Source organism: Triticum aestivum, chromosome 7A, assembly GCF_018294505.1.
Source record: "Triticum aestivum cultivar Chinese Spring chromosome 7A, IWGSC CS RefSeq v2.1, whole genome shotgun sequence".
Lineage (NCBI taxonomy): Eukaryota > Viridiplantae > Streptophyta > Magnoliopsida > Poales > Poaceae > Triticum > Triticum aestivum.
In genome coordinates, this window is record NC_057812.1 from 739,649,361 (window position 1) to 739,672,803 (window position 23,443).

At 46.2% G+C, this 23,443-nt stretch overlaps 1 pseudogene; it reads right to left on the reverse strand.

The window, feature by feature from the left end:
• Positions 1 to 10,284: 10,284 nt before the first annotated feature.
• Positions 10,285 to 15,446, reverse strand: LOC123149875 (disease resistance protein RGA4-like; annotated as a pseudogene).
• Positions 15,447 to 23,443: the final 7,997 nt, after the last annotated feature.

Sequence of the window (23,443 nt, forward strand, 5' to 3'; positions counted from 1 at the left end):
AGAAAAAGCTACTGATGGTGCGGTGGAGCATTCTTGAAGTGATGAACGAGCTCAAGCTTGATCACCACACGATGGATCTGCATGTATTCGAGGCAGACTTGGATAAGGGCCGGTGGTTTGAGGTGAATGACTTGGGCGACCAGGTCCTCTTTGTTGGACAGACTAGCTCGAGAGCGTTTGCGGTAACAGGTTCCTCTGAGCACTATCACCAGAGTTTTCGAGGAGTGAACCTTGTGTTTCTTTCGGGCAATGATTGGTCATGGGACTGGAAACGTAAGCAGCATTCTGCACAGTGCAAGTGCTTCAATTGCCGAAAGTTCGTCCATGGCACTCCTATCTATTGTGTGTTCGACATAATGAGCGGCAAAAGCAGTATAGTTTCCCTTAGTACGAGTGATAGTCAAAAGAAATATTTTAGGTCTGAATGGTTCTTCCCCTCGTCGTAACAATCGAACGATTTTACGATTTGGATTGATGATAGACACACATACATATCCCTATAGAATCCACTAATGAACCAATGTATGTATTGAAATTCAATCTTACATTATTATTTTCCACGGCGCTACTGTCTACTATATGTTTCTTTTGCGAAACATCTACTATAAAGTTATTTATCAGAATAACTTTTTTCATATGGCTCTAACAATTAATTTGATTTCCCGCATTGATGTGAAACAAGTCTTACTTTCTTCCTTAGATTTTTCTCTATGCAATTATTTGACCTCTCGACCTGTACTACATCTCAGTTTACATCTAAGTTCAGTCGTATAAAAGACATTAGCAAGCACAACTAATGCACTTGTAGCTTCATTCTTCGAAGTTTTGAGACACATGTAACATGGGAGTATAAGAAGAACACATGTAACATTGAACTTAAGTATAATTTTTTATTTTACTTTTTAGGTGGAAAGCTAGTAACAATACCCATATTTACAATTTTTTCTTGTTTTGCCATCGTACTGCTTGTGTATTTTTATTTAATCTTGGGCCATATTTTTTAACAATATTATAAATGCATCAGCGAATGTTTACTTAATAAAATAATTTTTTTCTAAGAATGTAATGCCTTTATTCCATATTATCTAAACATTACATTGGTAGTCCAAGTCGTGATTTGTCCTAACATCTTGTTCGGGTGGTTAGGTTTTAGCAGAACTATGGTACCACCAGCACATAGGAGAATGGAGTTAAACAACCACAAGCCTTAAACAAATATAGGAATTACCGAAGTAGCACAATCAACATCAAACCATATTCGTAGTAGCTCACATCACACACACTAACTTATGGACAGAGATTATGCAATCCTTTAGTCATCGATCATTGCCAGGGCTTCCTCCTGCTTGTCACACTTGATGACCACATCTGTGCACGAACGGTCGAAGGCGGTGACCGTGAAAGCATCCTGGGTCGGTACCTTGAGTGCCAAGAGGTAGCCGATCTGTAGCTCATGAGCAGTGGAAAAGGCTCGTCATCCTTCGTCCATGCCAACCCTCTCATTGAGATTGTTGAGCGTCACCTTCCAGCTGTATCCGGTGTTCGTCCTAAAAAGTGGTGGACCTTGGGGTGGTGCCCAGGTAAGGATGAAACTTATCAGCAATGGGAAGCTATTCCAACTAAGGTGTGAACATCACCTGGATTAAGTGGGTTGTAGAAACTTCCTCGGGGAAGTGGCCATCCTTTGTAGGCTTCCCCGTCCGCCTCTTGGAGGCAGTTGTTAGATTTTATCTTGATTCATGTAGTTAGAGAGTAGCTAGTCCGACGAAGTTTCAGCGGAGGCGTGCGGAGGAAGCGAGATGCCGGGCTGCCACGAGCATGGTGAGAGGCCTATGGCGGCATGAAGCAACGGTGTTGTACGATGCAACACGCCGTGTGAAGCGGCAAGGCGCTTGACTGCTGGAACAACTGGGCAAATCAGCCGAGAAAATTGGAAGCAGTTTTACTTAGCTAGACATGGGTGTGGCTGTGCATGTAGATAGACGTAGTTGGTGCTTGCACGTTGTTATTTGGTTAGGGAATATCCATCGCCGACCTGCAAACCTTCCAAATGCGTTCGGACCACGCTATCTGAACAACACAAGCCATCCAACGCAGGTTTATATCGATCCGTGGAGCGGTCCGGACACGTTTTCTTCTGCAAACCGGAGACAAACATACGGGGAGGGGAGGCTTTGCGGGAGTCCGGACCGATCCCACGTCCTCTTTTGACCGCCCTGGAAGAACAAAAACCCCTCTCCCCTCCCGCGCGTTTTCGGTCAGCGCCACTCTAGAGCATTAGTGCCTGCATTCGTGTTCGGCCAGAGCGGACATGACCGCTCACTGGCGCATGCATTAAAGCGGCGCGCCGGCCGAGAGAGTGTCGCCGGCGCCGCTTTCCGATGCAGACGAATGTCGCGCGTTCAAATGACACGACAGCCGCCCGCCCGTCCAACTGCCACCAACATTGATGGCACGCAGTTTCCGACTGGTCAGCTGCCACCTGGGCTACTAACCCTCATTAATCCAACTAACCCACTACATGCATGCACACACACGTTCCTGCATGCAACTCCCTCGGTCAAGCTACACACACGAGAGAAGACAATAGGAATTCTTCAAAATAATATGTTGTAAATACTTCAAATATTAATTGGTTATCTATTTGGATTAAACAATATTTAAATTATTTAGAACTCTAAATTCGTTTTAGGGAATATTCATCAAGCCCAAAATAGAGTTTATAAAAAACTATTATATTTAATTGCAATAATATTCTGGGCAATAAGTGTTATTCCTAAGCTCTAAATGTTATATTATATTTATTCTAATTTTTGTAGAATTTTTTAAATTGAATTGGTTTGATTTTAAATCAAAACCTGATTCAAAATTAGGAAGAAAAATAAGGATTAAACCTATTTCTGCCCAACTGACCCGAGCAGCTCAACTCTATCTCTCGCTCATGCGCGCATCACACTGCAGTAGCTGGCCTGGCCCAATACCGCAGCAGCAGCCCATCAGCTGCCCCGCGCACGTCAGCCTGTGTTGCATAATACTCCTACACTTTAATACTCAACACAACACTTGTGTGTACGCTCCGTAAACAAATAGTAGTACATTGATCATTTGTCATTAATCATCAATCCAATCAGAGACACTGGATGCACTTTCAGTGCAAATTAAATAAAACAAAAGTTTGGATGAGGAAGCAAACAATAATACATAAGAAGAAGAAGAAGAAGAAGAAGAAGAAGACAATTTCAGCCACGCAAATGCATGGGTAATCTTGATAGTACTTTTAGTATCTGTATTACGTTTGTAATCTCAACTAAACCTCTCTCTCTCTCTCTCTCTCTCTCTCTCTCTCTCTCTCTCTCTCTCTCTCTCTCTCTCTCTCTCTCTCTCTCTCTCTCTCTCTCTCTCTCTCTCTCTCTCTCTCTCTCTTATCCCGTAGCATATCTTAACCACCGAATCCAAGAGATCGGTAGGACTCAACTTGTACTCCAAGCTTGGCCTTGTGCCCAATCAATATAAACCCGACGCGGCTCCCTTATGAGGGAGTAGAAACGCTTTCTGACATGGTATACAGAGCCAACCTCTTCCCATCTATCTAGCCAGAAAAGCTTCTCCTTCGATCACCACCACCAGATCACAATCACCACACCACCATGTCCTCCTCGGCCACCAATGCCATCAACCTTGGTGCTCCACCAGCCGAGAAACTCACCAGAACCAACTATATCCTATGGAGGACCCAGGTCATGCCGGGACTGCGAGGAGCGCAAGTCACCGGCCTCCTGGATGGATCCGACGCTGCGCCACCGAAGACAGTGCAGCAGCAGCAGCAGCAGGCGGACAAGACCACGGCAGAGGAGCCAAACCCTCTGTATGCGCAATGGGTCTCGAAGGACCAGCAGGTCCTAAGTTATCTCCTGAATTATCTGTCAAAAGAGATTCTCGCCCAAGTCACGAGTAAGGAGACAACTTTTGATCTTTGGACTGCTATCACCACTATTTTTGCCTCGCAGTCCCAATCTCGCATCACAAACTTGCGGATTGCCATCACCAACACCAAGAAGGGATCCATGTCGAGCACCTCCTACATCGCCAAGATGAAGAACCTGGCGGATGAGCTTGCCGCGGCGGGTCGCCCTGTCTCTGATCCAGAGATGGTCGACTACGTGCTTGCGGGTCTCGACAGAGACTATGACGCTGTCGTGGCGGCTATCGGTGCAGTTAAGTCAACGATCTCAGTTGACGATCTCTTTGCCCAGATCGCGGCGTTCGATCAGCGGGTGGAGATGCTAGGCGATGGCGTCGATGCTGGCTTCAACTCCTCAGCGAACATGGCGTACAGGGGACGCGGGCGCGGCTACAACAGGGGGCATGGTCGCAGCTACAGCAGAGGTCGTGGCCTAGGCAGGCGCTCCTCCCCGAGTCCATCTGGCGGCGGCGGCGGTGGCCGCGGCCGCCCACAGCAACAACGGCAGCAGTAGGTTCGTGATTATCCGGAGTGTCAGATCTGTCACAGGCACCATCCAGGGGGCGCCCGTGACTGCTGGCACAGGTATGACGAAGATGAGCCTGAGGATAAGGGGGCCAACATGGTCACCGATTCCTACGGCGTTGACACGAACTGGTATGCGGACACCGGCGCCACTCACCACATCACCGGAGAGCTGGACAAGCTGACCATCCGGGACAAGTATCACAGACATGATCAAGTGCACACCGCGAGTGGTTCTGGTATGCAAGTTCATCATATTGGTCATTCAATTGTTAGAACCCCTATAAAAATCTACATCTAAACAAAATCCTTCATGTTCCTGAAGCTTCAAAAAATCTTCTATCTGTTCATCGATTTACTCGTGATAACCATGTCCTCATTGAATTTTACCCTTATTTCTTTCTTGTCAAGGACTTGGCCACGAGGAGAATACTTCTTACGGGCAGATGTGTGGGAGGACTCTACCCACTCATATCTTCGTCATCATCGTCAATGAATAAACAAGCTTTTGCGGCTATCAAGCCTTCATCATCAAAGTGGCATAGCAGATTAGGTCATCCTTCGTCAATTATAGTTAAACGTGTTCTTAGTGAAAATAAACTTCCTCACTCCCATGAAGTTAGTATTGAGTCAGTTTGTGACCCATGTCAACAAGCTAAAAGTCATCAGCTACCATATCCTGTGTCTACTAGCATCTCCACTGCACCCCTACAACTTGTATTCTCAGATGTAGGGGACCAGCTCCCACTTCAGTTGGTAGATACTCATATTATGTAAGCTTTATCGATGATTTTAGTAAGTTTAATTGGATCTATCTTCTTAAGAAAAGGTCTGAAGTATTTCAAGTTTTCTCCAATTTTAAAAATCTTGTTGAGAGAAAACTGAACACTAAGATCATTGATATGCAAACTGATTGGGGGTGAATACAAGAAGTTGAATTCCTTCTTTCAGCAACTTGGCATTTCTCATCATGTTGCATGCCCACATGCTCATCAACAGAATGGGTCTGCCGAAAGAAAACATCGTCATGTTGTTGAAGTAGGTCTTGCCCTACTTGCCAATGCGTCTATGCCACTCAAATTTTGGGATGAAGCATTCCTCACTGCTACATATCTCATCAACTTGCTACCTAGCAAAGTCATTAATTTTGAAACACCCATCACACGTATTTTTTCTACCACTCCAGATTATAAATCTCTTCGAGTGTTTGGTTGTGCATGTTGGCCCAACCTACGACCATACAATACACGCAAGCTTGCTTTTCGTTCCAAAAGATGTGTTTTTCTGGGGTATAGTCCTCTCCACAAAGGAGTCAAGTGTTTAGATGTCACCTCTGGCAGGGTCTATATATCACGAGACGTTGTTTTTGACGAATCTGTCTTCCCATTTGAGTCCCTTCATCCAAACGCCGGAGCACGTCTCAAACAAGAAATTCTTCTTCTTCCACCTACTCTCCGGTCCTTTGATCAAGGGGGCGACAATTGTACTGATCATTATGATTGTTCAACCAGTTCTGGTGTTGTATCTAGTCATGCGCAGGTCCATGGTGAAAATGCAGAAGAAAACGGAGTTGAAAATGATCAAAATCCGGTACAAAATGGAGCCATATTGCATGTAGAAGAAGAAGACGAAGCCGACACTGAACACGAGGAAGATCCGCAGCAGCCTGCGACGCCAGTGCGGCGGGATCTCTCGGGATCGGCGCGGGAATCCGCCCCGGATCGTGTGCGCGCTGCGGGCGAGCAGCAAACTGCCACGTTGCCAGACAGCGTGCCGGTCCCGCGGCCCATGCACAGACGGACGACAGCGACAGCGACCGCGTCACAGCCGTTGGACGGCTCGGGATCCATCCCGCGCGTGCGCATGCAGTTGCATGCAGGATCTCCTGCGGCGAGGGACTCTACGGCAACCAACTCCAGCAGTACAAATGCAGACACACAGCAGGCTACAGAGTCTGAAATCCGATCTCCTGTGCAAAGCTGCGGATCTGGTGCATCTTCAGGATCTTCTGCGGTAGAGACGCCCACATCTTCTCCTGTGCAACAGCCTGCTCAATCTCAACAAGTGATGACGCATGTTACAACTCGTCTACAGAAAGGTATAAGAAATCCAAAAGTTCGAACTAATGGTACAATACGGTATGGTATGATGTATGTTGCAGGAGAACCAACAAAGGTAGAAGAGGCACTTGGAGATCTGAAGTGGAAACAGGCAATGGGTGAAGAATATTCAGCACTTATAATGAACAAGACATGGCATCTTGTACCTTCACAGAGAGGTAAAAATATCATTGATTGTAAGTGGGTGTACAGAATTAAAAAGAAGGCAGATGGCTCAATTGATAGGTACAAGGCACGGTTAGTTGCAAAAGGCTTCAAACAACGGTATGGATTAGATTATGAGGATACATTTAGTCCTGTTGTTAAGGCTGCAACCATTAGGCTTGTGCTATCTATTGCTGTGTCTAGATGATGGAGCTTGAGGCAGCTAGATGTTCAGAACGTGTTTTTGCATGGTGCTCTGGAAGAGGAGGTTTATATGAAACAACCACCTGGGTATGCAGATAAGAAAACACCCCATTATGTGTGCAAGCTTGACAAGGCACTCTATGGCCTAAAACAGGCCCCAAGAGCATGGTACTCAAGGTTAAGTTCTCAGCTGAAGTGTCTTGGTTTTGTTGCATCCAAAGCTGACACATCACTCTTCATTTATAACAAGGCAAACACAGTCATATTTGTGTTGATATATGTTGATGATATTATAGTTGCAAGTTCTTCACAAGATGCCACTAATGCTCTTTTGCATGATTTGAGATCAAAGTTTGCTTTGAAGGATCTTGGTGATTTGCACTTCTTCTTAGGCATTGAAGTTAAGAAGGTTCCAGATGGTATAATCCTTAATCATGAAAATTATGCTACTGAGCTCCTAGTTCGTATGGGAATGAAGGACTGTAAGCCTTCACCCACTCCATTGTCTTCTTCAGAAAAGCTTTTAGCCTTTGAAGGTGAGCCACTCAAGGAAGAAGAAAGTACAAGATACAGGAGTGTTGTTGGAGCCTTGCAATATCTGACACTTACAAGACCAGACATACCATTTGCAGTCAATAAGGTTTGTCAGTATTTGCATGCACCTACTTCTGCACATTGGGCAGTTGTAAAAAGGATTGTCAGGTATATCAAACACACTGCGAGCCTTGGGTTACAATTCAGACGTTCTAGCTCTACTCTTGTGAGTGCCTTCTCTGATGCTGATTGGGCAGGATGTAGTGATGACAGGAGATCAACTGGAGGATTTGTTATATTCTTTGGCTCTAATCTTATCTCCTGGAGTGCTAGAAAACAAGCTACAATGTCGAGGTCAAGTACTGAGACTGAGTACAAGTCACTAGCAAATACAACTGCTGAGATTATCTGGGTTGAATCACTGCTTAATGAGTTAGGTGTTAAACAACACCGTGTCTCATGTCTTTGGTGTGATAACTTGGGAGCCACCTATCTCTCTGCTAACCCTGTCTTTCATGGTCGAACTAAGCACATTGAAATTGATTTTCACTTTGTAAGAGAAAGAGTTGCAGAGAAGAAGCTGGATATCAGATTCATTCCATCAAAAGATCAAGTAGCAGACGGGTTCACCAAGGCATTGCCAGCTCGACCATTTGAAGAGTTCAAGAGAAATATCAACCTAGGATAGTTGAGATTAAGGGAGGGTGTTAGAGTTTATCTGTATTACGTTTGTAATCTCAACTAAACCTCTGTCTCTCTTATCCCGTAGCATATCTTAACCACCGAATCCAAGAGATTGGTAGGACTCAACTTGTACTCCAAGCTTGGCCTTGTGCCCAATCAATATAAACCCGACGCGGCTCCCTTACGAGGGAGTAGAAACGCTTCCTGACAAATATTAACTAAATAGCCATGATTATCCAAGGAATGAATACAAATTATTCAAAATCATCAAGGTGAGTTGTGGCAACCTAGCTAGTAGGAAAATATTATAAAACATATGAAGTTAAGTCCTGTGGAATAGGTCGTCCACGAGCTCTCTGTGTGCATGCCATGAACAATCCATCTAAGGAAAGAAACAATAAAGAAAAATAATTAACACTACACCAAACATATGTAGCCGATACAACTCACTAGCTTTATGTCAATATGCCAATAAGTTCAAAAATAAATAGGTGAGGAAAAAGGGTATGCATATGCAGTTATATGTTACCTCAGATCGATGATGGCATCAATTTGTTGTGAATCATCAGTGAAAATCAAAAGCGTAATATCACACATCCATGAGAGGTCCAGAAGTTGGAGATGGACTAATAAGGTCGATCGGAAAGGCCACGGAAGCTCGAGGACTTTTGCACGCCTCTGGCCAGTCGTCTCCGGCCGCGACCGGCATACATGATTATCTCTCATCTCCTCCAGTGTTTCTTTGCATGCTTCAGGCAAAGACAAGATGTAATCCTCCTTGGATGAGAAGGTGTCTACGCCATCGTCAGGCAACAGATCTAGTGCGCACAGGGTCGATGCCACTATCGCAGCAATACCCCCTGTCATCCGACCAGTCACTCGCATCCAGCATGTAGGTTCAATCGTCACAACAACCCGCGTGTCATCCGACCAGCCACTCGCATCCACCATGTAGGTTCAATCATCGCAACAACTTGTACTCCAAGCTTGGCCTTGATGCTGCTGAGGCGCTCCTACAGCACTTCTGAGCGCAGGCGTTGAACAACACCGTTGTCGGCGCAACCTCCATGGCGACGCATTGCCGGACCTGCAGAGGGCAGGGGAGGAGAAACGTGTGCTCACACGATTTGCAGCGGCAGAGAATTTTTTATTTTTTTTTTGAAACGGAGGCAAAAGATTTGCCTCATCGATTAATTAAGCGGCAGAGAAATAAGAAAAGCACATGCGTGCGGACAGTTGGGCCTGAACGCAATGGCCATGAACACCTTGCCATCGTCAAGGCCACGAACAAAAACACGGTCATGGCGATGGTGTTGTCAACTTGTCATACATGAGGTACATAGACTAGGCCCGCCACCCGAGCTCACCAATCAGCCATAGGTTGTGAAGCTCGTGCCGTCGTGCGTGACATTGGACCTCCTCGGCAACTCGTAGTTCACGACATAAGGACAGTGAGAGAAACGGTCGATCCCGATCGGGATTGTGCTTTCAAACAAGTATAGGATTAGTGCAGGTTTTAGATTGACCTGAATCAATAAGTACAGGGTATGGACTTCAAGGATTTAGATATGGAGGTCTATTTGCGTTATGCTCTACAACCTCAAGGTTTAAAGCAGACTTCACTCGAGGGCCGCTGCCACGACGCGAGGGGGTTCTCACCACCGTACGCCGAGCGAGTTCGGCTCCACCCCGACACCTATCAGATCCAGCAACTCACAAGATATGAGCTGCGCCACGCCGTGGGAGGTTGCCGCCTCGACCAACGTCTTCCCATACCTTACCATTATCAAAGTTTAATAATGTACTCCCTCAGTTTTTAAATATAAGTTTTTTTAGAGATTCCAATATGAATTACATACGGAGCAAAATGAGTGAATCTACACTTTAAAGTATGTCTATATATATCCGTATGTAGTCTATATACACAAATGAACTAGAGTCGACAATGCAGCGTTGGCATGTCAAAAGGTTGGTCTCAAATATGAACACCACTCGTCCTGTACTATTTCAGACTTCCCATCAAAGACATGAGACACAACTATCTTGTGGCAACCATGTTATTACGTAGGGCAACTATGATGCATAACAAAAACAAGCAAGCATGCATGAACAAGTCCAAGTTATATCTCAAATAAGCAACGAACCGACCGACGCACCAAATCCAGTTCATGCACATTACATATCTGCATATATACACACTGGGTGGCTCTTATTTGTGCAAGTGGACATGATACAACATGCCGCCGTTTATAGTTCTGAAACGCGGATTGCATAGCATGGTGAACTTCATTTCCAAAGATGGGCATTGCTCGGTGCGGAGGTAGACTTGTTTTGCAGCCTGCATGATGACTTTCGGCAACAAATTCTCCCCGACTGGCAACGTGCAAACGCTCTCCATGTCCATGCATACATAGAAAGAGTAGTTTCTCTACAGGCACAGAGCTAGGGCAGCCTGCACGCTACAAGAACCTGACCCAAGGACGCCGCACACCAGGCTGGATGAGGTTGAAGCCGGTGACTAATTTTCTGAACTCCAACAGCATTGCTCTAACATATGCTGCACAATCAAAATGGATTCTCTATAATTAATGCCATCAACTTTCTACAAAAGTACCAGCAACAATGTGCAAGAATAAGAACGCCATATTTTAGCTGTTTCTATGAGCTTTAGAGACTGCTACGATATGCTTTTTCATATCCTGCGCGTATTACAACCCCTGAGCCCTGACTCTGGTTCATTAATTATAAGATAGGTTGTCGATTCTAATGAAGAAAGACTTCCAAATAAATTATTGGTTTCACCCTGGATTATTAAATTAAGTAGATGATCGCAGGCCCGTACTGCTTTTCAGTCTAGCCTGAATGAATGCTGCGTTGGTTGCTGCTAGAATTTTCCAGATTAATATCTAAGGGTCTACAAATTTCCATATTAGTCAGAAGAAGGAGAAACATGTGCACCCTTTATTTCAGTGGGTCACAATTCTTATAGTACAGATTCGCCAGTTGGGAGGTGATATCTGTATTATAATTTCTAAATGGTTACAACTTTATGGTACAATCTACCTGAAGAATTGCATGGGACTACACGCCTAGTTATTTCAGAAACAACAGTCAGAATTAGTAAGGCAAATACCAAATGTAGTTTGTTACATTTTTTCCTAATTTTTTTCTGTCAAAACTAGAATCAGTCATTGTAAAGAAAAAATTTAAGGCCTCCTTTGGTTCATAGGATAGGAATATTATAGGAATAGGAACTTCATAGGAAGTGGGATGACATGCATCTCAATTCCTATAAAAAAAGAGATGCCATTTGATGCATAGGATAGGAATTTTTCCATTGAGTCTAGGCTAATGTTTTTTTCCCTTTGAAATGTGAAGGATTGGACCCTATCCTACGTAGGATTAGGAATCCATTCCTACAAACCAAAGGGCTTCATAGGAATTTTTCCTTTGAAAATCCTATCCTATGAAATTCCTACAAGATTCCTACAAACCAAAGGAGGCCTAAATGTGAAAAGAAGAAACAACACTAAGCGAAAATGCAGTGTTAACTGACTGGACAAGCAGCACAGAAAGTCGGATGGGAACTCGATTCTAGTATATCAATTTGAAGCATTTCGGTTATTCCCAACAGTAATGCTTGAGAAGAAAAAATTCCACAAATCAAGAGAAAATTGATCTCCGCTGTTTATTTGGTACATCCATTATCATTGTAGACAGATGTGACCTACCTTTGACCCTCGAATGCAACTCTTCTTTTCCGAAAATATACTGAAATTGTGTTGTACTACCTCTGCTCCTAAATGTAAGACGTTTTTGCAGTTCAATTTGAACTGCAAAAAAAAAAGGTCTTACATGTAGGAAGGGAGGTACTATTGTAGCACATGCAGCTAGTTTCGCAGATGCTGCTGCATAACTGAATTTTGTGAATCTATGTCCTGTCTCAGCTGAAATGGAGCGTAACTGAAGACAAAGAAGCACACAAACTTACACATAAGTAATATAACTGGCAGGTTCCTCACCTTGCAGATGGAAGCATCACACTGTTCCCAACACTGGACAGCTCGGATGCGGCCTGAGTGGGTTCTGAAACTATTGTTTTCTTTAAGGCTGAATTGGGTTTCTTCATTGAATTTGATTGGACTGGACGTATTATGCATTCATTCTGCAACATATTCCGCGTTAACTGAACTTGACTGAACTCAATGGAGGGTCCCTTCTTACGTATTGGTCCATCTGCCGCCACATATTTCACAGAAGACTGGGCTTCGCTTGGATCAATCCGTCTGAGAAACAGAACCTTTGGCCTCTTAGGATGCTTCTTTGCTGTAGTTTCCCACATTTCTACTGCTTCCATACTGACCATCGAATCAAGAGCGACTTCCTCAAGGCAATCATGGTATTCAATCTTAATGCCTGAAAGATCAGCAAGATCTTTACAGAGCAGCTGAAGTGACACAAGATACGGCAGAGCTCCTTTTCCGATTGTCGGGAGGACCGGTGATTGCACGACAAGACATAAGCGTCGCAGGCTTGGGAAATCTCCACTTTTTATTATGAATGTCCTAAGGTCAGCTTCAACAAGTTTGAGGTAAAGCAGGTAGCGAAGCTTACACAGGTTTGATAGATCATTCCCCACCAGATTAGTTGATGAAAGGCACAACTCCGTGAGGCCACACAAGGATGTAACAAACTGAGGCAGTATGCTCAGCCTGCCCCGCAGTTTCAGCGAGCTGAGATAACAATATTCTTGTATAGAACCCAGGAAGTCCCCCATGGAATTTCCAAGGTCAAGTGACAGAGATCGAACGCCTGTAGTGTCCATACCATCCTGAGCAAACTTCTGAACTGCCTTCAAAATGTGAGGCAAGTTCTTGCTGTCTGCACCAGCAGTGGACTCACACCATATCTTAACCTTCTTTAATTCGTTCATATGAGCCATCAGTTGTAGAAATCCAGGGTTTTCGTCTGCAACAAATCCTGCAAGAGTCTTCAACTTACATTTTTTGGGCAAGAGCTTCTCCAGTTCACTCATTTTCAGGTCCTTTTCCCAAGCTTAAACTTTCCAAGCAGGTGAGCTAGGTGAGGCAACCCAATGACTTCCGATGGCAATATCTCTATCTTGGTCTTCCTCAGGTCAAGTGTCTCTAAGCAGTGTAACTTGTCAATATTCCTTGGAAGGTTGCTGACAGTGGCCCCAAGGCTGAGATATTTCAGATGCCACAGCTTATGTATGTCCTTGAGATGATCATCCTCCAAATCGTTGCATTCTTGCAGATCCAACACCCGCAGCAGCTCACACCTACAAAAGTCTGAGGCAGCTTCTTCCACATTCCCAAAGATTGTCAGAGACCGTGCACGGAATTTTTCACCTCCAGATACACTGTCACTTGCTGGACTTGTATGCTGGTGGTTCAGGCCCACGGTGCTGCCACTTGCAGGGTTTTGGATGAACAGGTGACGGAACTTACTTCGATTTTGATCGCGGAGAGACGTGACGAAGTTATCAGACATGGACTTGTGCAGCATGAACTCGTGCATGATACCATGAGTTTTGCACGTCTTCACTTTCGTGTTGTTGCCAGCATCGATCGGTCGGATGATATTCCGGTCAACAAGTTCCCGGAAGTTCTCATCTGCTACCTCCAGGTCACTGCGTTTATACTGACATTGCACATACCCTTCTGCCAACCATCGCCTGATCAAAGTGTTCCTCCTGATTGGACAACCATTTGGGAACAGACTTGTGTACAGCAAGGAGGTCCTGAGAGGATAGCCAGACAGGCTTGTGTAGTTATTCACAAGAACCTGTTGCAGTTTTGTAAAGTCTGCATCCTTTTCCATATGAAGCCCGAGGTTGCGGCAAACTTGCGCACAGTGGCTCCCCGTGAGCTCGTTCTCGCCTAGCAAAAACTTGGCCACACTAACAAGAGCGAGTGGAAGGCCGTCACATTTCTCAACTATCGCTGTCGAGCCCCGCTCCAATTCAGGTGAACATCCTTGGAAGAAGACTTTCTTCATTAGCAGAACCTTGGAGAGTTCGGCATCGAGAATGCTCATCTTGTAAACATAGCCACCACCTGAGCTGCAAGCATTAGCTACTGACTGAAGAGATGTTGTTACAATGACTCTGCTTTTTGTTTCCCTGTGGAAGATGGATTTTATGGCGTCCCAGTGTTGCTTGTTGATGTCATCGATTACGATCAAACACCTGGCAAACAAATTGACGAAAATTTAAGTTATTAAACACTATCTGTTGATATAAATTTGCTATATATATGCAGATAAAACATACAGAAACTAGTGCAGAAATGCAGAAGATCCTCACTCTGTGGTCCGCAGGAAGCCATCGATGGAGTTTTGGTCGGCGTGGAACTGTCGGAGTATGGCCGTGAGGAGCCCCTCGGCGTCCCTGTGCTCCGACGCGGCGGCCCAGGCGCGGCAGGGGAACCTCTGGACGACGGCGCCGCAGTCGAACACCGCCCTCGCCAGCGTGGTCTTCCCGGAGCCGCCGAATCCCACGATGGAGATCACGCCCGACCTCCCCGGCTCGCTCTCCAGCAAGAGCTCCACGAGCTCCTGCCTCGGCTTGTCGATGCCCACGAGGTCGCCGTCGGCGGTGGCCGTGGGAGGAGAGGCCACTCCGGCGGCAGCGGCGGCAGAGGAGGGCCCGCCGCCGGCCTGGACGTCGTAGTTGGCCCTCCGCTCGTGCGCGTCCCTGAGCCTGACCCTGAGCTTCCGGATCTCCGCCGCGAACCGGGGGGATCTGGTGGTGCTGGTGACCGCCGTCTTCACGCGGCGGAGGACTGAGGACGCCGCCGCCGCCTCCCCCTCGCATGCGACGCAGGGGAGGAACCGGTCGATGCAATCTTCGATGTCGTGCGCGAGGTCGCGCATCTCATCCATGGACACGACGGCCTGCGGCCGCCGCGAGGAGATGATGTGGTGGCTGTCCCTGGCGGTGGAGATCATGTCGAGCTCGGTGCGGATGAAGCGGAGGTCGTCCTTGAGCCCCTTGGACAGCTTGTGCTTCTCGCTCAGCAGCGCCACCAGCTTCAGCACCACCTCCTTGGTCAGAGCGCTCGCCGCCGCAGCCTCCATGGCTGCCGGCGCAGCAGCGGATGGCTCGAGCAGCGGCCGGACTATGGTGCTTGCGCCGGTGCGAGCAACAGTAGGACGACCGCGACAAGCAGCAGTGGCTGCTCCCCCGCCATGGCTGACACAGAATGGGACGAGCAGAGCAGAGGAGATTAGTCAGACAAGTCTACTGTGCCAACTACTCCCCAGAATTTATTATTTGATTTGATTATTAAAATCAGGCATCGTTTCAATGATTCGACCAAAGCTGGTAGAGTAAGAGCAACTCCAACAGGCCGACCAGACGGATGGTGATTTTTATCCGATTTTTGTCCGTTTGGATCGGCCAGATGGACATCGATGCCCGCTTCGGCATTTGGATCGGCGCGTGCGCCCAATGTTGACCTGAGACCCATTTTGACGGCGCCAAAAAATGAACGCATGCATATTAAAAAAAGAAATAGCATTAATTAAACATTAAAGCCGGCCACGAAGGCCGACGAGAGTCCACGCGTCCATACTTGCATTTAAAAAAAAGGCTAAACTACGAGGCGGCGCGCTGCCTTTGGGCGTCGTCGTCGTCCTCGGGGTCCGTGAGGTTGATGAGCGTCGGCGCCAGCCCGGCCCAGGCGAACGCCGTGTTCCAGAGCGCCGCCATGTCGGGCTGTGCCGGCGCAGGCAGTGCCGGGGCGGGGGGGAGGGGGGTGCGGCCGCCTGTGCAGCCGCGGCCTGGCGCGCCTCCTCCTCGGCCTCGCGCTGCTCCTCCTCGAGGTCGCGCTCGAGCATCCCCTCGTACTCGCCGCGACGGCGCTCCTCTGCCAGCCGGCGCTAGTGCCACATCTCGAGGTACGCCTGCTCCTGCGCCGGTGTCGCCCCCAACCAAACCGGTGGCGCGAACACCCACTCGCGGGGGACTTGCCCTTGGCCTTGCTACCACTCGCGCCGGAGAAGAGGCCCATCTCGCTGTGGTTGTGGTGGCTAGGGTTTGCCGGCGATGAGGGAGTAAAGGTGGGCAGATGTGGACGGCGAGTATGGATGAGGACGGCCCCGCCGCACGGTCGGCTTAAAAAGGACGAGCGTCGTTGCTGACGCATAAGCCCGTCGTCATAAATTAAGCTGACCGCATGGGCAGCGGGTAGTTGGACGGCTGCCATGTGAGGACGTGGCAGATAGCGAGAAGGCACGCGAAGCATCCATTCGGCGTCCGCGCCGACGGATTTGGGGCGCAAATTTGGGCCGCAAATGCGTCGGCGCGGACGCGACGCGAACGTGATTTGAGTTTGGGTCGGCGCATTGGGCCGCCATTTTTGTTCGCGCCGACCCAAACGGACGCAGGCGGACGAAATGGGTCAGCCCTTTGGAGTTGCTCTAAGAGGGTGATAGTATTATTGATTTACCTGTGCATAGCCACATGCCCAACATGCATTGTCCCTATCACAGCATTGTCCTATGTATAAACACTAGAAAAAAAGTTTGTGCGTTGCCATCCAAAGAAAAAGAAATACCACACGCACTAAGACAATACTCCCTCCGGTCCTTTTTACTCTGCATATTGGTTTTGCTGGAAGTCAAACTTTGCTAAGTTTGACCAAATTTATATTAAAAATTATTAACATCTGTAATATCTAATAAATATAATATGAAAATATATTACAAGATGAATCTAAAGATATTGGTGTTGTTATGTGAATGTTTATAATTTTTTATATAAACTTGGTCAAAGTTGAATGGGATTGACTTCGGACAAATCTAATATGCAGAGTAAAAAAGACCGGAGGGAGTAACCATGAATTAAGACCCAAATAGGTCCACATCCTTCATTTTCAAAATGGCATCTTATTAGTCTTGCCGTTTGTCCTTCTTTCCACTCTCGCCGACAGACATGCATGGTTATAGATGGTTTCTTTCGATTCCAATTTGTTGTCGCTGAGGTGCTCATTTTCAATTTGAATCGGCACCGATACAAGATAAAGATGGGTTATGCATTTTTTTTATTAGCGTTGCATCCTAAACAACATTTTAAAAATTATTAACATGGGAAACAACATCATATTTATATTCTACATATTTTCTAATCAATTTTCATATATAACATGTTAAAAGTTAGGGTTTAAATATGTCTCTAAACAACATTTTAAAATGGTTAACAGGTAAAAGTAACATCATATTCACATTCTGCATATTCTTCTAATCAATTTTCATATATAACATGTTAAAATTGGAGTTACGGTTTAAAAGATATGAAAAATATTTGAATCTATAGAGAAAAGTGTTATTTTCTATACGGACGGCGGGTTAATTAACTGAAATCTCAGGGTGTTTTATGCAAAAAAGTGAAACATTTTCTACTTACAATAGGACTGCGGGTTGATTAACCAAAACCTCGGGGGTTTCAAAAAACGAGAAACATTTTCCTGTTCCCACTTAAATAGGTGCCGCAGGTGGATTTCACAAAATAACATCATATGCACGTGTGGAATAATAAACGATAAAACATGGACTAGCTCAAGTGTTGTTTATGATCATGTTTTTTCGGATCTAAGGATATCGTTTAATGTAACGGTAGTCCCAAAACAATTTTGAGAATATGACGTTGGAAAAACGATCATACTGAATTGGCCCAACTTGTTTGTTATACTTTGAGGTATTATCGTCAGAAGTCAATCGCTATAACACAGAAGTTAACATATGCTTTAGTTCCTTTTACCGTGAGAGTATCATAGTCACTTTTACCGTACGATGGACTTTGGGGTTGCTCAAACATCATCTGTAACACAGTGATCATAACGACAACTTACAGGTTCATCGAAAGTTTGACAAGGGGATAGATAGCTCAAGAGTAGGATTTGCTCCTCCGATGATGGAGCGATATTCTTAGGTCCTCCCGGTGTGACAACATCCATCATTATCTGGCGACACACAGATAACTAGGCCACAGGAATGCCGGAACATGTCAGCGGAAAAAAGAACATAACCGATAACGAGGAGACCAGTATAATGAGCATGAGAATGACTCAAAAGGATATCGATTTATCTCATCTCGGGTTTTTTATTTCCTTATTTATAAAAGCAGGGCTACTAGCCAGTGTTAGATTTGAAGGTGATTGATACGTCCATTCTGCATCATGCTTTTATATTGATATTTACCGCATTATGGGCTGTTATTTCACATTATGTCACAATACTTACGGCTATTCTCTCTTTTTTTACAAGGTTTACATAAGGAAGGAGAATGCTGGTAGCTGGAATTCTGGGCTGGAAAAGGAGCAAATATTAGAGACCTATTCTGCGCAACTCCAAAAGTCCTGAAACTCCATGGAATATCTTACAATAAATAATGAAAAATACCTGCCAAAGATGAAGGCCAGGGGGCCCACACCCTGTCCACGAGGGTGCCCCCCCCCCTAGGGCATGCCCCCCTACCTCGTGGGTGAAGGAAATATGCCCTAGAGGCAATAATAAAGTTATTATTTATTTCCTTATATCATGATAAATGTTTATTATTCATGCTAGAATTGTATTAACCGGAAACATAATACATGTGTGAATACATAGACAAACAAAGTGTCACTAGTATGCCTCTACTTGACTAGCTCGTTAATCAAAGATGGTTATGTTTCCTAACCATGAACAATGAGTTGTTATTTGATTAACGGGATCACATCATTAAGTGAATGATCTGATTGACATGACCCATTCCATTAGCTTAGCACCCGATCGTTTAGTATGTTGCTATTGCTTTCTTCATGACTTATACATGTTCCTATGACTATGGGATTATACAACTCCCGTTTGCCGGAGGAACACTTTGGGTACTACCAAACGTCACAACGTAACTGGGTGATTATAAAGGAGTACTACCGGTGTCTCCAAAGGTACATGTTGGGTTGGCGTATTTCGAGATTAGGATTTGTCACTCCGATTGTCGGAGAGGTATCTCTGGGCCCTCTCGGTAATGCACATCACATAAGCCTTGCAAGCATTGCAACTAATGAGTTAGTTGTGAGATGATGTATTACGGAATGAGTAAAGAGACTTGCCGATAACGAGATTGAACTAGGTATTGGATACCGACGATCGAATCTCGGGCAAGTAACATACCGATGACAAAGGGAACAACGTATGTTATTATGCGGTTTGACCGATAAAGATCTTCGTAGAATATGTAGGAGCCAATATGGGCATCCAGGTCCCGCTATTGGTTATTGACCGGAGACGTGTCTCGGTCATGTCTACATTGTTCTCGAACCCGTAGGGTCCGCACGCTTAAGGTTTCGATAACAGTTATATTATGAGTTTATGAGTTTTGATGTACCGAAGGAGTTCGGAGTCCCAGATGAGATCGGGGACATGACGAGGAGTCTCGAAATGGTCGAGACGTAAATATTGATATATTGGACGACTATATTCGGACATCGGAAAGGTTCCGAGTGATTCGGGTATTTTTCGGAGTACCGGGTAGTTACGGGAGAAGCAATGGGCCTTGATGGGCTTTAGTGGGAAGAGGAGAAAGGGCCAAGGGGCTGCTGCGCCCCCCCCTCCCCTCTGGTCCGAATTGGACTAGGGAAAAGGGGGCCGGCCACCTCTCCCTCTCCTCCACTTCCTTCTCCCTTCCTCCCCTCTTGGTGGACTCCTACTAGGACTTGGAGTCCTAGTAGGACTCCACATCCTGGCCGCACCAACCTTGGCCGGCCTCCTCCTCCTCCATCCTTTATATACTGAGGCAAGGGGCACCCCAAAGACACAAGTTGATCCACGTGATCTATTCCTTAGCCGTGTGCGGTGCCCCCTTCCACCATAGTCCTCGATAATATTGTAGCGGAGTTTAGGCGAAGCCCTGCTGCAGTAGTGCATCAAGATCGTCACCACGCCGTCGTGCTGACGGAACTCTTCCCCGACACTTTGCTGGATCGGAGTCCGGGGATCGTCATCGAGCTGAACGTGTGCTAGAACTCGGAGGTGCCGTAGTTTCGGTGCTTGATCGGTCGGATAATGAAGACGTACGACTACATCAACCAAACGCTTCCGTTGTCGATCTACTAGGTATGTAGATCATACTCCCCCCTCGTTGCTATGCATCACCATGATCTTGCGTGTGCGTAGGAAAATTTTGAAATTACTACGTTCCCCTACAGTGGTATCAGAGCCTAGGTTTTTATGGTTTGATGTTATATGCATGAGTAGAACACAAGTGAGTTGTGGGTGATATAAGTCATACTGCTTACTAGCATGTCATACTTTGGTTCGGCGGTATTGTTGGATGAAGCGGCCCGGACCGACATTATGCGTACGCTTACGCGAGACCGGTTCTCCCGACGTGCTTTGCACAAAGGTGGCTAGCGGGTGACAGTTTCTCCAACTTTAGTTGAACCGAGTGTGGCTACGCCCGGTCGTTGCGAAGGTTAAAACAGCACCAACTTGACAAACTATCATTGTGGTTTTGATGCGTAGGTAAGATTGGTTCTTGCTTAAGCCCGTAGCAGCCACGTAAAACTTGCAACAACAAAGTAGAGGACGTCTAACTTGTTTTTGCAGGGCATGTTGTGATGTGATATGGTCAAAACGTGATGAGATATAAGTTGTTGTATGAGATGATCAAGTTTTGTTAAAGTTATCGGCAACTGGCAAAAGCCTTATGGTTGTCTCTTTATTGCATAAGATGCAAGCGCCAAATAATTGCTTTACTATGCGATAGCAATAGTTGCAACAGCAATAGTTGGCGAGACGACCGTGTGGCGACACATTGATATATATCAAGATGATGGAGATCTTGGTGTCATGCCGGTGACAATAGAGATCATGACAGTACTTTGGAGATAGAGATCAAAGGCGCAAGATGATGATGGCCATATCATGTCACATATTTTGATTGCATATGATGTTTATCTTTTATACATCCTATTTTGCTTAGTTTGACAGTAGCATTTTAAGATGATCTCTCACTAATTATCAAGAAGTGTTCTCCCTGAGTATGCACCGTTGTGAAAGTTCTTCGTGCTGAGACACCACGTGATGATCGGGTGTGATAGGCTCTACGTTCAAATACAACGGGTGCAAAACAGTTGCACACGCGGAATACTCAGGTTATACTTGACGAGCCAAGCATATACAGATATGGCCTCGGAACACGGAGACCGAAAGGTCAAGCGTGAATCATATAGCAGATATGATCAACATAGTGATGTTCACCAATGAAACTACTCCATCTCACGTGATGATCGGACATGGTTTAGTTGATTTGGATCACGTGATCACTTAGAGGATTAGAGGGATGTCTATCTAAGTGGGAGTTCTTAAGTAATATGATTAGTTGAACTTAAATTTATCATGAACTTAGTCCTGGTAGTATTTTGCAAATTATGTTGTAGATCAATAGCTCGCGTTGTTGTTTCCCTGTGTTTATTTTGATATGTTCCTAGAGAAAATTGTGTTGAAAGATGTTAGTAGCAAAGATGCGGATTGTGTTGGGGAACGTTGCAGAAAATTAAAAATTTTCCTACGGTTTCACCAAGATCCATCTATGAGTTCATCTAAGCAACGAGTCAAGGGAGAGAGTTTGCATCTACATACCACTTGTAGATCGCGTGCGGAAGCTTGCAAGGTGATGATGTAGTCGTACTCGACGTGATTCGAATCACCGATGACCAAGTGCTGAACGGACAGCACCTCCGCGTTCAACACACGTACGGGACGGGAGACGTCTCCTCCTTCTTGATCCAGCAAGGGGGAAGGAGAGGTTGAGTAAGACAGCTCCACCGGCAGCACGACGGCGTGGTGATGGTGGAGAGGCAGTACTCCGACAGGGCTTCGCCAAGCACACAACGGAGGAGGAGAGGTGTTGGGGAGGGGAGGGCTGCGCCTTGGAGGGTGGTATGGCTGCCCTCCCCTCACTCCTCTATTTATAGGGGGAAGGGAGAAGGGGGCCGGCCCCCTAGAACCCATCTAGGGGGGGGTGCGGCGGCCTAGGGGAGAGGGGAGAGGGTGGCTTGCCCCCCAAGCCAAGGGGGGCGCCCCCTCTAGGGTTCCCCCTCAACCCTAGGCGCATGGGCCCAAGGGAGGGGGGTGCGGCCAGCCCACCAGGGGCTGGCTCCCTGCCCCACGCAGCCCATGTGGCCCCCCGGGAGGGGTGGCCCCTCCCGGTGGACCCCCGGAACCCTTCCGGTGGCCCCGGTACAATACCGGTATGACCCCGAAACTTCCCGGTGTCCGTTTGACAACTTCCCATATATAAATCTTTACCTCCGGACCCTTCCGGATCTCCTCGTGACGTCCAGGATCCCATCCGGGACTCCGAACAACATTCGGTAGTCACATACTAGTCTTCCTAATAACCCTAGCGTCACCGAACCTTAAGTGTGTAGACCCTACGGGTTCGGGAGACATGCAGACATGACCGAAACGCTCTCAGTCAATAACCAACAGCGGGATCTGGATACCCATGATGGCTCCCACATGCTCCTCGATGTTGTCATCGGATGAACCACTATGTCGAGGATTCGATCAAACCCTGTATGCAATTCCCTTTGTCAATCGGTACGTTACTTGCCCGAGACTCGATCGTCGGTATCCCAATACCTTGTTCAGTCTCGTTACCGGCAAGTCACTTTACTCGTACCGTAATGCATGATCCCGTGTCCAACACTTTGGTCACATTGAGCTCATAATGATGATGCATTACCGAGTGGGCCCAGAGATACCTCTCCGTCATACGGAGTGACAAATCCCAGTCTCGATCCGTGTCAACCCAACAGATACTTTCGGAGATACCTGTAATGCACCTTTATAGTCACCCAGTTACGTTGTGACGTTTGATACACCCAAGGCACTCTTACGGTATCCGGGAGTTACACGATCTCATGGTCGAAGGAAGAGATACTTGACACTGGCAAAGCTCTAGCAAAACGAACTACACGATCTTTTATGCTATGCTTAGGATTGGGTCTTGTCCATCACATCATTCTCCTAATGATGTGATCCCGTTATCAACGACATCCAATGTCCATAGTCAGGAAACCATGACTATCTGTTGATCACAACGAGCTGGTCAACTAGAGGCTCACCAGGGACATATTGTGGTCTAAGTATTCACACATGTATTACGATTTCCGGATAATACAGTTATAGCATGAATAAAAGACATTTATCATGAACATTGAAATATAATAATACTTTTATTATTGCCTCTAGGGCATAT